Below are 16,841 nucleotides of genomic sequence, written 5' to 3' on the forward strand. Positions count from 1 at the left end.
GTGGGAAGCAGCAAGCAACCATGCCCCCACATAGCTTCCCCCAGCGCCTGCCCGTGACAGAGCCTCCTTTGCCACCAGGCTGCCTCCTCCAGTGGCAGCAGCATCAGCAGTAGTGCCAGCAACAGCAGTGGCGATATGCAGCAAGAGCACACTCAGAGCAGTGTGAGCTGCACCACTCCTCCCTCTCCTGCTGCTGCTCCTGCCCTACCGCTCCCTGAGCAGTAATCCCCCAGCTCCTGCCTTGCACAGGTGAGTGGCCAGAGTAGGGCACGTCCCCCCATCTCCGCACACCAGCAAGCCCCTGTGCAGCACCCAGCAGAAGGAGGTTCCTGCTCAGCCCCATTGGGAGGATCCCTGCTCCCAAAGGTGGAGGGGCTCCACTGGCCCCCTGGTGGGAGGAGAGGGCTGCAAGTAGCGTTTCACTTCGCTGCCAATCCTCTCCCAACTCCCGCACACATAGCCCGGAGCTGCCGTGTCCCCAGCCAGCCCCTTCAACTGCTGTTCTGAGCCTCACTTCCCTTCAGGGGCATGCACCCTGCCCCCTCCCCACAGGACCTTGATGCAGCTCCCCTCCCAGGAGAAACACAGAGACCACAATCCACTCCTGCCCCCAGATCCCAACACCCTGGAATTACTATGTGCTGCATCCTCTCCTTTGGTGTGTATATATGTATGTAGGGTGTGTGTGTGTGTGTGTGTGTGTGTGTGTGTGTGTGTGTGTCAGTATTAGAGCTTATTCAAAGGTCTGTAACTTTTTTAGGAACCTTTTTTTTGGTGGGGTGGGGAGCACGCTGGAGGTGCTCTACCTTAGTAGAGTCAGTATCTCCGCTCCCTAAATTTTTCCCTCTGTGATGTGTATTAAAGAGGGTCCTAAATATCCACTGCCTTTTTCGAGTTATTACAGGACTTGCCTAGTTGAGCTGTGGAACTTTTTCTCTGTACAGCACAGAGGTCTCTGCAGAGAGGAATGTTTCAGCTGATCTAAATGTGATTTTGGTGAAGGTAAGGCGAGGGTGCTGTCTCTTTGACAGAGGAGAGGGCAAGAATTAACTTTTCAGCCAAAATGAAAATGCAGCAGGCAAAAGTCCATGTTTTGCTTTCATTGTACAGAGGAAAGAGGGAGAATCATAGCAGGTTTCTGTTGCTGAAATGCATTTTCTGTTTTTATATTTCATGCTGATGCACAGTACCTTGTGTAGTAACTATCAGTATCTCAACTGTTCTCTGTTGAAGGGTTATTATGGCAGCAGTCTGTTCCCTCTTCTTTTCTATAGCATCTCTGGTTCAGTGAAGTGTTAAGGATATAGGTAATGGTACCTATTGCAGTAGTAATGAGCAACTCCTTGACACTTCCCAGAGCACTCTGACAAATATGAATATAAGTATTGCAGCAAATTTTCAAACACCCCCTTTTCCTCAGAACATGTGATAAAGGTTAAGATTGAAAGAGGGGGTAGGAAATATGCAATTTTCTGCAATAATTCCTGCTTTGGGGTTTAGGTGTTTTTATTATGATTGGAGGGGAGAGGAGTGAGGATGGGGAGAGCTTTGAGGAGGGGGCAGAACCTCAGGGGGTGGGGGCAGAGCAGGGGTGTCGTGTTTTCAGACGTTGGAAAGTTGGCAACCCTAGGTGGGCAGCGCAGGCTGGGTAGGGTCACACCTGCCAATATTTCAAGTGGCTAAAGTTGGATGGGTGCTGCCTCCAGGGGAAAGGAGGCCTGGGGATGTGGGGGGGGGGGCTAGGTGCTGCCTGGGGGTGGAAGGCCCCTGAGGGGTCAGGTGCTGCCCCCAGAGTGGGGGGACTGTCGAGGGGAGTTGCAAAGCAAGCCTGTTCCATACTCACCCTACAGTGGCTACTTCTGTCCTGGGGCTGGCTGGGCTAGGCTCCCCGCTCCAGGTGTTGTGCTATGGCTCCTGGTGTACGGAGTCACAGCGATGTTTGTGTTTGGCCTGACTGTGTCCCCACTCCCGCCTCAATGGGGTCAGGCTAAATATGAGCATTGCTTCTGTGACACTACACCCAATATTCATGGGGGGACGATTATGATGATTATGACATAATTATGATGCAATTTGTACAAGATGAATCATGTGACAAGTCATTGGAAAAGTTATGATTTGCTGAATATGATTATCCTATTTGTATGCAAGTACCATTTTTGTGTGTAAAGTTATGAATATTGACTATGTATCTGTATTTCAAATGTAATTACACCTGGGGAGTGAAGAACACTTGGGAAGATGCTGCCAGTCTAGCTAGCTGATTGGGAAGGGCCTATTCAGGGTAATGGGCCATTAGGAAAAACAACAGGCCTTAGGAGAAGCTTATTTCTCACCTGGTGAGCCTTCCTGAGAATGCTCCAGACAGCCCATAAGTAATGGCTGCTATGACTCTGCAAGGGTATGTGACCAGGGCACATGACTGTGACCTCCATTTTGGATACCTGTATTTTTCCACAAACTGGTCTGAGACCCAAGTTTGAAACAAATGGTTTCTGCTATATGGAGAAGCTGTATAAGGCAGGGAGTGACATCATCGATTGTTCTTCACTCCCCCACAACTCAGCACCTGAGAGAAGCTCTGGAAGAAAAGGACTTGGAATGGGGGTGGGGAGCCCAAGCTGCAAAGCAAGTGCAGCTTGTGCCTTGACAACCTGCAAGCCTGCTTGTATCATCAGTCAGGGTGAGAACTAGCTAATTCATATCCAGGCTTTCTAGTATCTTAGGCTCAGTTTGCATTTTTGTTTATATACTAGGTAATCTGCTTTGATCTGTTTGCTATCCATTATAATCACTTAAAATCTATCTTTTTGTAGTTAATAAACTTGTTTTATGTTTTAACCTAAACCAGTGTGCCTTTAAGTGAAGTGTCTGGGGAAAAATCTCAGCTTGGTTAACACAAGTCTGTTGCATATTCCTCTCCAGGTAATAAATTTATACTGGTTGAAGTTTCAACCAGGGCAGGGTAGTACAGCTCTGGGGTCCTAGGCTGGGAAGCTGGGGGTATCTTGGCCGTAGCCTCTCTATTGCTGTTGGTTCATGCAGTGTTTGGTCAGACTGCATGTAACTGCAGCTGGGTGTGTCCCTGCCTGTACAAATGCTGGTGAGAGTGTAAGTCTGGGAGTGGTCTATAGCCTATCACAGCAGCACAGTGTGAGAGGGAGCCCGAGCTGGTGTGTCAGAGGGCTCAGTGGAACCCCAGTTCCAGGTGGCACCCCAGGGGGAACCCGTCACAGCTTCAACCCATGTACCGGGAGTCAGAGCACAACGCCTGCATCAGGGAACCAAACCCAGCGAGCCCCACGAGATAGGACCTGCTTCAACCGGGACATAGCAGTGGGGGTCAAAGAATCAAAGCAGACTATTGGGAGGTCTGTAGGGCTGCAACCTCTGAGATGCAAAAACACGGGACAGCTGCGATGGTCCTGAGCCCATCACACTGGATAGCTGATAGCTCCCAGACCGACTTCCCAGGACAGCTATAAAGGGACAATCCTGGAGAAACATAGACATTGGCAACTCTAGCAGGGCATGGAACTAAAAAGGGATCCCAGGAGTGGGCAATGTGGGGACTCCAGTGATGAGTGTGGTTGTGGTCTAGTTCTGCTTAGCAACCCGTTCAGCTTAGCAATAACACAGCAAGGCCTACTGGTTAATTTACTGGCTGGGATAGACAGGCTAGCACAGACATCTGTGTAACCTTGCTAGATAAGAGAATGCTTGTAGAGGCTGGGAAAGAAAATGCTTATAGACACTTTTTAAAGTAACATGTATTCTTGTTTGTACTAAGCATGAAGTTATCAAAGAATTAACAGTTCTTTGTTTTGTATGCTGGGAACAAATGCTGGGAAGATACAGTGATGAAGCGACAGAATAGCTAATAAAAAGCAGTTTGAATTTGTGAAGGGGGGCTGGTTCTGTACAGAGTGAGATGAGCAGTTCTCTGTTGTATGGCATGCTACAATAAAGACCTTGATAGTGGGATTCTTGCTGGTCGTTGCCTGTCTCCTTGTGGTTGGACAACGAAACCTGAGCCGTCTGGGATAAGAGAGATCCTTGACACCAGTCTAGGCTGTAGAGGGCTGGTAAATGGGGGAAGGTGTGGGGACCAATGCCAGCACAGGGAGAGAGAGAGTGTGTGTGTGTAGGAATGTAGGGATTGTGTGTGTATGAGGGGAAGGAATGCAGGGGCTGTGTAGGATGTTGCAATACAGGAGCTGTGGTGGGAGGCAGCAGTCAGGGCTGTGTGTGTGCAGAGCAATGCAGGGGCTGTGTGTGTGCAGAGCAATACAGGAGCTGTGGGGGGAGGCAGCAATCAGGGCTGTGTGTGCAGAGCAATGCAGGGGCCGTGTGTGTGCAGTGCAGGAGCTGTGTGTGTGCAGAGCAATGCCCGGGGTATAGTGCAGGAGTTGTGTGTGTGCAGAGCGATGCAAGGGCTGTGAAGGGGGGTGTTGGGGGGGGAGGTGAGCGCCGAGTGCCGCATTCCCCCGCCCGCCCCGCAGAGGTCCCTGCTCTCCCCGCAGCCCGGCCAGGCTCGCCCTGCAGCGCGCTCAGCCGAGGCGGGGGGGGGGGGGGGCGGAGCTCGGCGAACATGGCTGCGGAGGGAGAAGGAGGAAGCCGCCAGGCTGTGCAAACCCTGCAGGTACCGGCCGGGCTGCTGCGCGGCCGGGTGGGGGGGGCGAACTCTGCGTCTGCGTCAGCCGGCTGTGAGCGAGAGCGACACACACACACACAGCAATGCCCTGATCACTGACCCCCCGATACACACGCACAGAGCAATGCACTGATACACTGACCCCCGATACACACACACACACACACACAGCATTGCACAGCTACACCGGCCCCCTGGTATACTCACCCACACACAGAGCAATGCACTGATACACTGACCCCCCGATACACACACACACACACACAAAGCAGTGCACAGATACACCGACCCCCCGATACACACACACACAGCATTGCACAGATACACCGACCCCCCGATACACACACACACAGCATTGCACTGATACACCGACTCCCCGATACACACACACACACACAGATCATTGCACTGATACACCGGCCCCCCAATACACACACAGAGCATTGCACTGATACACCGACCCCCCGATACACACACACACAGAGCATTGCACAGCTACACTGGCCCCCTGATACACACACACACACACACACACACAGAGCATTGCACTGATACACCGACTCCCCAATACACATGCACACACAGCATTGCACAGCTACACCGGCCCCCTGATACACACACACACACACACACACACACACACACACACACACACACACACAGCATTGCACTGATACACCGACCCCCCGATACTCTCACACACAGCAGTGCACAGATACACCGACCCCCCCGATACACACACACAGCATTGCACTGATACACCGACCCCCCGATACACACACACACACACAGGGCATTGCACAGCTACACCGGCCCCCTGATACACACACACACACACACAGCATTGCACTGATACACCGACCCCCCCGATACACACACACACAGCATTGCACAGATACACTGACCCCCCGATACACACACACAGAGCAATGCACAGACACACCGATACACACACAGCATTGCACAGATACACCAACCCCCCGATACACACACAGCAATGCACAGATACACCGACCACCCAATACACACACACACACACACACACACAGAGCAATACACAGACACACCGATACACCTCCCCGATACACACACACAGCAATGCACGGATACACCGATCCCCCCGATACACACACACAGAGCAGTGCACAGATACGCTGACCCCCCCGATACATACACACACACAAAGCAATGCACAGACGCACCAGCCCCCCAATACACACACAGCAATATACAGACACACCAATACACCTCCCCGATACACACACAGCAATGCACAGATACACCGACCCCCCCGATACACACACATATACAGAGCAATGCACAGACACACCGACCCCCGACACATACACACACCAATGCACATACTCACCGATACACCCCCACACACACAGAGCAATGCACAGACACACCGATACACCTCCCCGATACACACACACACACACACACACACACACACACACACACACACACAGCAATGCACAGACACACTGATACACCTCCCCGATACACACACACAGAGCAATGCACGGATACACCGACCCCCTCGATACACACACACAGAGCAATGCACGGACACACCGACCCCCCGATACACACACACACAGAGCAATGCACGGACACACCGACCCCCCGATACACACACACACAGAGCAATGCACAGACACACCGACCCCCCGATACACACACACACAGAGCAATGCACAGACACACCGACCCCCCGATACACACACACACAGAGCAATGCACAGACACACCGATCCTTACCCCCCCCCGATATGTGTACACACACACAGAGCAATGCAGAGGCACACCGATCCCCACCCCCCCGATAAACAAAGCAATGCACAGATACACTGACCCCTCCAACACACACACACACACACACACACACACACACAGCAGTGCACAGACACAGATCCCCCCCGATACACAGAGCAATGCACGGATACACCGACCCCCTCGATACACACACACACACACACACACACACACACAGAGCAATGCACAGATACACCGACCCCCATGATACACGTACACACACACACAGCAATGCACAGATACACCGACTGCCTGGGTATAGGCACTTTGAGATACATAGATAAATGCACGCATATACAGACACACACAAAGCAGTGCACACATATGCACACCAATCCATACACACACACACAAGAAAAGCACAGATACACACCAGTGCCTGCACACACGGTGATTCATACACTGATCCCTGTCTGTACACGCACCCTCTCTTATCCCTGCACACACACCAGTGCACACTGATCCCTGCACGCACACGATGCATCCACACAATGATACACACACACACATACACATTAATCACTGTGCATCCACACCAATACACACACTGATCCTTACACAAACACACACAGAGCCTCACCCTATATCTCCCGTACACTGCCATCTACCTTTGCAATTCCTGTGTCTGAATTAACCTCTCCCTTTTGCCATATGTTCTGGCCTGCACTCTCTCTCTGAGCATCTGGGTGAGTTTAGCCATTTTCCTTTTGCTATTTAAAGCCCCCAGCCCAAGTTGGGTGCAAAAAGCAGGCCTGTAATGGGAAATAGCCTGTTAAGTGTCCTGGGATGTAACATTTGTACACTACCTTGATTAACTGTGCACTGGGTTTGTAATTAAAATCATTAGCAGAGGGAGGAGGGAGGGGTCTGACTGTGTTGGAGTCATTGAGATTTGGGGCATTAAGAGGCTGACTGGGGCACTAGACTTGGGTCCCATTTCCATTTCCACTTCCACTTCCACCATTGAGCTTTGGGAAGTCACTTCCCCTCTGTGCCTCATTTTCCCTGTCTATAAAATGGGGATAATGGTCATTCCTTTGCCTGTTTACACAGGGGAGCTTTTTGGAGCAGAGTCTGTCTCCAACTGTGTCTGTGCAGTGCCCAGCACAATAGGGGGTCTCTTTCGGGGTCTGTGCAGTGCCTGGCACAATGAGGCCCTGATCTTGGTCAGGATCTCTGCAGCGTCAGGCACAATGAGAGCCCTGATCTCAGTCGGGGTCTATGAAGCACCCGGCACAATAGGGCCCTGATCTCTGACGTTGGACAAATGCTAGCATAAGACAGATTATTAATAACAACAGTGGTGAAAGCCATGAGTGGCTGCAGAGTGTGAGGCCTGTACATCAGCTGGTAGGGCTCATATCTACAGGTTGATCCTCTGGGCACTTTGAATTCAGATACCTAAGTGTGATCACGGCCTCACTGGGTACCACACAGACCCCTAATAAGATTGGGGTCCTGTTGTGCCAAGTGCTGCCCAGACCCTGACTGAAGTGAAGGCCCCATGTGCCGGGTGCTGCACAGACCCACAGTGAGACAGTGCCTCCCTGAAGAGCTTGCCATCTAAAATGGATGAGATCAGAACTGTGTATTGGATTAGGAAGCCCAGTTCCCATTAATTAGCTCTCTGGAATTGGGATGCTGTTTTGTTCTGTGCTTGTACAGCAGAGGAGCCCTGGGCCATGACGGGGGCTCCTAGGTACTATGGTAAAACATCTAATAATGGGAACTGATTTTCAAATTCCTCAGCCAGCTTTGAAAATCCCAATTTAGGCAGAAAACTGAGGCACAGAGATTCTGTTACATGGATTTGCAAATAAATTAGGAGCCTAACTGGCTTTCAGTGGCATTTGGGGGCCTCATTCCTTAAAAATCCCTAGCCTAGTGACTTACCTAAGGTTACTGGTATAGTTTCTGGTAAAACTGGGCTTTGAACTCTGGTTTCTTGGGTGTTAGGCCCAGTGCCTTAACCACCAGGCTACATGCCCCCTTAGGTAGCTGTGGCTGCTAGAGTGTAATTTACTGATGTGATCGTTCCCACCCCTGCCCCTCTCATCCATCTGTCCCCCATCCTCACAGGAATTCGTCGATGGCCTGTACTATTTCCGGGATCACTACTTCAAAAGCCACAGCGTGGAGGATGCTGGGAGAAAGCAGCAGGATGTGCTGGAGGAAATGGAGAAAACGCTACAGCAGATGGGCGAGATAGATGATAACTGGGTATAAGAGGGAAATGCACCCCCTGCCCTAGAGGGGAAAACCTCGCATCCCATTCCCCACCCCCATGAGCTAGCCAGACCTAGGGCCTCCTGGGGCTGGATTGGAGCTGGAGCCCCCTAGGGGAATAAAGGGAAACAAGAAGACTTTTTATCAATACATTAGAAGCAAGAGGAAGACCAAGGACAGAGTAGGCCGACTGCTCAGTGAGGAGGGGGAAACAGTAACGGGAGACTTGGAAATGGCAGAGATGCTTAATGACTTCTTTGTTTCGGTCTTCACTGAGAAGTCTGAAGGAATGTCTAATATAGTGAATGCTTACGGGAAGAGGGTAGGTTTAGAAGATAAAATAAAAAAAGAGCAAGTAAAAAATCCCTTAGAAAAGTTAGATGCCTGCAAGTCACCAGGGCCTGATGAAATGCATCCTAGAATACTCAAGGAGTTAATAGAGGAGGTATCTGAGCCTCTAGCTATTATCTTTGGGAAATCATGGGAGACAGGGGAGATTCCAGAAGACTGGAAAAGGGCAAATATAGTGCCCATCTATAAAAAGGGAAATAAAAACAACCCAGGAAACTACAGACCAGTTAGTTTAACTTCTGTGCCAGGGAAGATAATGGAGCAAGTAATTAAAGAAATCATCTGCAAACACTTGGAAGGTGGTAAGGTGATAGGGAATAGCCAGCACGGATTTGTAAAGAACAAATCGTGTCAAACTAATCTGATAGCATTCTTTGATAGGATAACGAGCCTTGTGGATAAGGGAGAAGTGCTGTATGTGATATACCTAGACTTTAGTAAGGCATTTGATACGGTCTCGCATGATATTCTTATAGCTAAACTAGGAAAGTACAATTTAGATGGGGCTACTATAAGGTGGGTGCATAACTGGCTGGATAACCGTACTCAGAGAGTAGTTATTAATGGCTCCCAATCCTGCTGGAAAGGTATAACAAGTGGGGTTCCGCAGGGGTCTGTTTTGGGACCGGCTCTGTTCAATATCTTCATCAACGATTTAGATGTTGGCATAGAAAGTACGCTTATTAAGTTTGTGGACGATACCAAACTGGGAGGGATTGCAACTGCTTTGGAGGACAGGGTCAAAATTCAAAATGATCTGGACAAATTGGAGAAATGGTCTGAGGTAAACAGGATGAAGTTCAATAAAGATAAATGCAAAGTGCTCCACTTAGGAAGGAACAATCAGTTTCACACATACAGAAAGGGAAGAGACTGTCTAGGAAGGAGTACGGCAGAAAGAGATCTAGGGGTCATAGTGGACCACAAGCTTAATATGAGTCAACAGTGTGATACTGTTGCAAAAAAAGCAAACGTGACTCTGGGATGCATTAACAGGTGTGTTGTAAACAAGACACAGGAAGTCATTCTTCCGCTTTACTCTGCGCTGATTAGGCCTCAACTGGAGTATTGTGTCCAGTTCTGGGCACCGCATTTCAAGAAAGATGTGGAGAAATTGGAGAGGGTCCAGAGAAGAGCAACAAGAATGATTAAAGATCTTGAGAACATGACCTATGAAGGAAGGCTATGACCTATGAAGGAATTGGGTTTGTTTAGTTTGGAAAAGAGAAGACTGAGAGGGGACATGATAGCAGTTTTCAGGTATCTAAAAGGGTGTCATCAGGAGGAGGGAGAAAACTTGTTCACCTTAGCCTCCAGTGATAGAACAAGAAGCAATGGGCTTAAACTGCAGCAAGGGAGATTTAGGTTGAACATTAGGAAAAAGTTCCTAACTGTCAGGGTAGTTAAACACTGGAATAGATTGCCTAGGGAAGTTGTGGAATCTCCATCTCTGGGGATATTTAAGAGTAGGTTAGATAAATGTCTTTTAGGGATGGTCTAGACTGTATTTGGTCCTGCCATGAGGGCAGGGGACTGGACTCGATGACCTCTAGAGGTCCCTTCCAGTCCTAGAGTCTATTAGAGGGGAAAATCCCCATGCCCCATTCCTCACCCCCTGAGCCAACTAGTCCCCCGCCCTGGGGCTGGATTGGAGCTGATGGCCCTAGAGGGGAAAGGACCAGTGTCCCATTCCTCACCTCCTGAGCCATCCAGCCCCCTGCCGTGGGACTGGAGGCGAGCTGATCCCAAGAGGGAAAAGGCCCCTGCCCCATTCCTCACCCCCTGACCCAGCCAGCCCACTGCCCTGGGGCCAGAGGGGATTTGTGCCACAGGCTATGCCCTCCCTTTGCGTCTCTGTCTCTCCAGGCTGTTCCCAAGGCCGGGCTTGGGCGCTGATGCTGAAAGGGAAGGCTCTGAATGTTACACCCGACTACAAGCCCCAGGCTGAGGAGCTGCTGGCCAAGGCTGTGAAGCTGGACCCGGAGCTGGTGGAGGCCTGGAACCAGCTGGGCGAGGTCTACTGGAAAAAGGGCGACATCACAGCAGCCCACACCTGCTTCTCTGGGGCTCTGGGGCATGTGAGTCCCACCCCCAGGCATCCCGGTGGGCTGGTGTGGCAGATCCCAGGGGGCAGAGAGGGGAGAGACCCGGTTGTCCGATGGGGGTTGGGTAGCTGGGGCCAAAGGGCTGATCTGGGGGAGAGGTGAGGGGCTGATTCCAGGAAGGCAAGCCAGGGCTGGCCAATCTGAGGGCAGAGAAGGCGTAGGTGAGGAGGTGGGAGGCCGCTGAGTTGAGGCACTGACCCTGGCTCCATGTCTCCCACACAGCAGAAGAACAAGGTCTCGCTGCAGAATTTGTCCATGATATTGCGGCAGCTGTGAGCTGAGAGCGCAGAGCAGCATGCCCAGAATGTCATGGACAGCGTCCGGCAGGCCAAGCTGGCTGTCCAGATGAATGTGCGGGATGGCCGCTCGTGGTGTGAATGACAGCCCCTTTCCCTCCTCCAGGCACTGCTCCTACTCACTCCCTGCTTCAAGGGACACTGGGACCCCACATGGCACCAGCTGGGAGAGGCTAAGGATTCTCAGTATGCTCTGCAACTTCCTGCCCGTCACCTGACTCAAGGGAGAATAGTATACCGCAGCGATATCCCTGCAGTCAACCCTCCATTCTCAGCTGTAGCCATCCATTCCCCTCAGCTGTATCCCTCCACCCATCCTCAGCTGTAGTCATGCATCAGTCCTCTATTCTCAGCTATATGCCTCCAACCAGCTAGCTGTTCATCTTCTTTGACGTCCTCTGTCCATTTGTTCTCTGTGCTAACCTCTGTGTCTCTCTGCCGCAGATACCCTGGGAAATGCCTGCCTCTTGCTGTTCTTCAACACAGGCCAGAACCTCAGTATCTCCCAGCAGGCCCTAAGTGCCTATGCCCAGGTGGTAGGTACTACCCTGTCTTTTGCTGGTTGCAGGGGAGCCTTGTGCTGCAGGGAACAGGGCAGAACGCTCAGTGAGGGTGATCTGATGTTGATTTCCTCTCCATCCTAGGAAAAGGTGGATCCTACAGCATCCTGTAACCCCGACCTGCATCTCAACAGACCTACGGTGAGAAGGTGGGAGGGAGGGGAGTGGAAGGTGTGACAGAAGGGTGACAGGGGCTCAGGAGGGGCACTGTTCCCTGGGAGGCAGTGCCAGCATCGGTTCCCCAGTGTGGTTTTAGGGGGCTCTGTGTCCCTGTGTCTGCTGCCTTTTGCTGGAAGGCATGAGCCCTGTATTTTCTGGTCTAACCATTAGACGCCACTCCCCTCCCAGAGCCAGGAATTAAACCCAGGAATCCCGATTCCCTGCACATGCTGCTCTGACCTCGTGGGCTTCCCCCTATCCCCCTCATCTTGAGCCAGGAATGGAAACCAGGAGTCCTGGTTCCCAGCCTCTTCACTCTAACCCACTAGACCCCCTCAGGCCTGCAATAGAACCCAGGAGTCCTGGTGCCAAGCTCCACTGCTATAACCCTAGCACTGTGTTCTCTTGGGTCAGCTGTATAAATATGAGGAGAATTACATGGAGACCCTGGAGGGGTTTTCCCGTGCGGCAACCCTTGACCCAACCTGGCCTGAACCCCAGCAGTGCCAGCAGCAGCTTCTGGATTTCCTGAAGCGACTCACCAGCCTCCTGGAGAACAAGGTAGAGCATCTCTCCTCCTCCCTCCCCTCCCCAGCCTGGCCTACAGGGAGACATGTCTCAGTCAGTGACCCTGCCCTCCTTCCTCCCCCTGCAGGGCAAAGTGAAGGTTAAGAAGCTGCAGAGCATGCTAGGAAGCCTGCACCCATCCCACCTTGGCCCCTGTGGGGATGGGCGGTACCAGGGGTCCTCAGGCCAGAAGGTGGCACTGGAGCATCGGCTCCTGAGCACCTTACAGCCGGGTGTGAACACTGGGGCTGTGGTGCTGGGCAGGGTGGTGTTCAGCCTCACCACGGATGAGAAGGTACTCTTGTGAGTACCACCTGTCCATCCATCCATCTGTACTGCTTTCTGTCGATATTGCCTGTCCTCCTGTCCATCCTGAGCTCTGTGCATCCTGTCTGTCAGTCCTGAGCCCTGTCCATCCTGCTGTACATCTGTCTGTCCTGAGTTCCATTCATCCATCCATGTTTTCTCAGTTTTGTACACCCATCCAAACTTTCTTATGGCCATCCACGTGGCCTTCCATCCATCCATCTATGCATCCTCAGCACCATCCGTCCGTCCCCTTACCTCCTGTCCCATCACCTTACTCACACTCTCGCCTGGTTTTCTGACAGCACGTTCGGCCCGGTTGACTCCAAGGGCCCCTGTTTTGCTGTCACTGTCTATAACATGGTCCAGAGCTGGGGTGTGCTCATCGACGACTCAGTGGCCCTCCCTGAGCCACACCTCCGGCATCACCACGTCCAGCACCAGGGCAAGGTGAGTGTGGCCCAGTCCTTCCTGCTCCAGGCTTAGTGCTGGAGAGATTCCTAGGCCTGGCCCTGCGGGAGAAGGGATATGGGAAGTCACCAGAGATAAGTTGATACAGAACTGTAGCCCTTTTTCAGTTTAAGGGTTAATCCTCACCCTTTCGTCATGCCCCTCCCTTCACCTGTTGTTTCTTCCCACCCCCACTGTGGTGGCGGGAGGCATGAATGAACTCCACACTTCCTGTCTGCTAAGTGCATCACTTCCTATGTGAACTGTTAGACCTCAGTTACAGGGCCACGGATGCCAGAGTGATGGGGCCTTTCTCACAGCACGGTGGGGGCAATGTGTCTTTCCCAGCCCCCTTTATATGCGGTAGAGGAAATGCCTTTAAATTGACTTCTGTGTCTCCACGGTACCCCCAGAGCTTCTCCTTCGCTGGGATCCATGTAGAGACCCCACTCCTGCTGGTGGTGAACTGCAAGACGCAGGGACCTGGCACCCAGGCGGCAGCTACTGTGGCATACCGAGTGCAGAGCGAATGATGCTGTGGAGAAGGAATGTGCAAAGATAGCTTCTTGCCCTCTGATGCAGCTGCTGGAGGGATTGGACTTGTCCTGCTTTCTGCTGCCCCCTGGTGGATCCCATGAGTATAGTTCCTGTTAGTAAGAGCCAGGGCCTGTCCATGCCCTGCTCCCCGCACCCCATTCTGCTCTCTTTGGCCCTCAGTCCCCGGCACACAGAGTTACTTAGGTGAGCCCAGCTCCCATTGACACAGTCACCTTCCCCCCCCCCCAATGTCTTTGTCCTCCAGACACAGTCGCCAACATGTTCAGCTGGCTCTGCAGCTAGGGGTTCGTCTTCGGTCCCTGAGGTTCCCCACGTCTCTCTAGGGTCTTGCATGCCAATGCGTTGGTTCCAGCCCAGAAGGTCCTAGTGGCTCTGTGAATACCTGGCCTGGTCTGTTGCGGCCCAGGGAGAGAGCTGATTCCTTCTCCCAGAGGACAAGCACCACCAAGGGGATCAGCACAAAGCCATATAGATGGTTCGCAAAAGGATTTAGGCAAATTCACAGGTTCATGCTAGGTTCCTGCCTCCCTCAGAGGGGTGTCAGCTGTGAGAGGCGCCAGCAGCACTTTAGCCCCCATCCCTCTCCTTGGCATTTCCCTTTCGTTAGTTTTGGTGGCTCCGGTCTGTAGGTACCTGTCTATCCCCATGCATAGTCCATGAAGCCTGAGCACCTACCTAGGGGCTCTGGATTGCAATAGGCAGCAGGAACCTAAATGTCAGGCGCTGCACCACTGGTTGTAAGTTCCCTGTGTGGATCTAGCCGCTCACGTCTCCAGATGTGGGAGGGAGCCTGGTAACTAGAGGGGTGAGGTGTGCAGGAATGACAACGGAGGCATGGGAACTTTTCAAGTGATTTCCTCCCCCCGCTCGTCTCCATGGGCTGTCAGGTGCTGGGTTCATCCCTGCTGGAGCTCCCATCTCAGATGGGAAGTGAGAGGCTTCCTGCCCCTCAGGACAGTAGCTGACTGTTCTACTGTGCCTGAGTGAGACGCGTGGTCCGAGGATGGGTCTCTTACCCCACCTGCCTCGTGTTGGACCCTGATGAACTAGGCCCCCTTTCAGTAGTGACACCCGCCTGCTCTGTGCAGTGGGACTCATGTGAAACGAGTGTTCTCATTCCGAGCAGAGCAGGGGTCCATGTGAACCTGAGACCAAGAGCTGAATGCACCCTGGACAGACAGCTCCTGTCTCCGCCTGGGAATCCCAGTCCTGACCCACCCCGTCCTGACCCACACCCCCGCCCCTCTCCTAGCACTTGGATCAAACCACTGGCAATCTCAGCTCAGCTCTTTAATTGGCTCCACCAGCAGCCCAAATCAGTTCAGATATCAAAACAAGCTAATTACGCTGAGGGATTTGCAGTTGGTCCATGTGCTTTAAAGTGGCTCAAACTCCCATGAAAGATAATGGATGGATGCCCCTCAGAGATGGACAGCCTCCATTAATGCCTAAAATTGACACAGTGGGGGTGTGGGTCTAGTGGTCAGAGGGCTGGACTGGGAGCCAGGACTATGGGGTTCTTTTACCAGCTCTCAGAGGGCAGTGGGGTCCAGTGGCTTACAGCAGGGAGGGATGGTAGTCAGCACTCCTAGGATCTATCCATTGTTCTTGGAGAGGAGTGGGAAAGTGGGATCTAGTGGGTTAGAGCAGAGTCTGGAAGTCTGGACTCCTGGGTTAGAGTTTAAGGCTACAAGGGGCCAACAGATCACCTTGTCTGACCTTCTGTAGGTTACAGGCCACCAACACCAACCAGCAGCTGAAATTAGACCAAAGTAGGGGAGCCCTCAGGAAGCTAAACTGTTAGATGCCACAGGCAGAGAATAGCAGGGACTGATGGGCACTGGAGCCCCAGCAATAGCAGGGAAAGGGTTAAGTGAGACACACCCAGATAACCCTGATGAATGAGCTACATCCCACACTGCAGAAGAAGTAGCAAACCCCTCAAGGTCACTGCCAGTCTGATCTGGGGGAAAATTCCTTCCCCACCCCACATAGAGCAATCAGTTAGACCCAGAGCATGTGAGCAAGAACCAGCCAGCTGAGCACCTGAGACAGAGAATGCTGGGTGCTACCTCAGAGCCCTGGTCCACTCGACTTGATGTCCTATCTCTAGCACGGGCCATCCTTGATGCTTTGAGAAAGAGACAACAATACAAACAACCCCTCCCATACAAAAACTCAAACCAAACTAAAATGGTTTTCTTGGGGGTGGGGTTCCCTTCCTGACCCCCACAGGTGACTAGCTGAAACCTGGAAGCGGAAGCTTCTAGTAACATCAGACATGAACCAGAAAGGAGCTTCAGGGCTGCCAAACCCTCCCCATCATAAGCAATCCCCTCATCTATTTGCCTAGTTCTCCCTTAAAACTAATGATTTTAGTGACCTACAAAATAAAAAAGCGTCATATAAAAAATGGAAACTAGGTCAGATCACAAAGGATGAATATAGGCAAATAACACAGGAATGCAGAGGCAAGATTAGACAAGCAAAGGCACAAAATGAACTCAAACTAGCTATGGGAATAAAGGGAAACAAGAAGACTTTTTATCAATACATTAGAAGCAAGAGGAAGACTAAGGACAGGGTAGGCCCACTGCTCAATGAGGAGGGGATAACGGTAACGGGAGACTTGGAAATGGCAGAGATGCTTAATGACTTCTTTGTTTCGGTCTTCACTGAGAAGTCTGAAGGAATGTCTAGTATAGTGAATGCTTACGGGAAGAGGGTAGGTTTAGAAGAGAAAATAAGGAAAGAGCAAGTAAAAAATCACTTAGAAAAGTTAGATGCCTGC

The 16,841-nt window shown here is 51.7% G+C and overlaps 1 pseudogene; it reads left to right on the plus strand.

The window, feature by feature from the left end:
* The first annotated feature begins 4,569 nt into the window (after window positions 1–4,569).
* Window positions 4,570–16,503, plus strand: LOC115637970 (annotated as a pseudogene).
* The last annotated feature ends 338 nt before the right edge of the window (window positions 16,504–16,841 follow it).

The sequence above is a fragment of the Gopherus evgoodei genome, chromosome 21 (genome assembly GCF_007399415.2).
Source record: "Gopherus evgoodei ecotype Sinaloan lineage chromosome 21, rGopEvg1_v1.p, whole genome shotgun sequence".
Classification (NCBI taxonomy): Eukaryota; Metazoa; Chordata; order Testudines; family Testudinidae; genus Gopherus; species Gopherus evgoodei.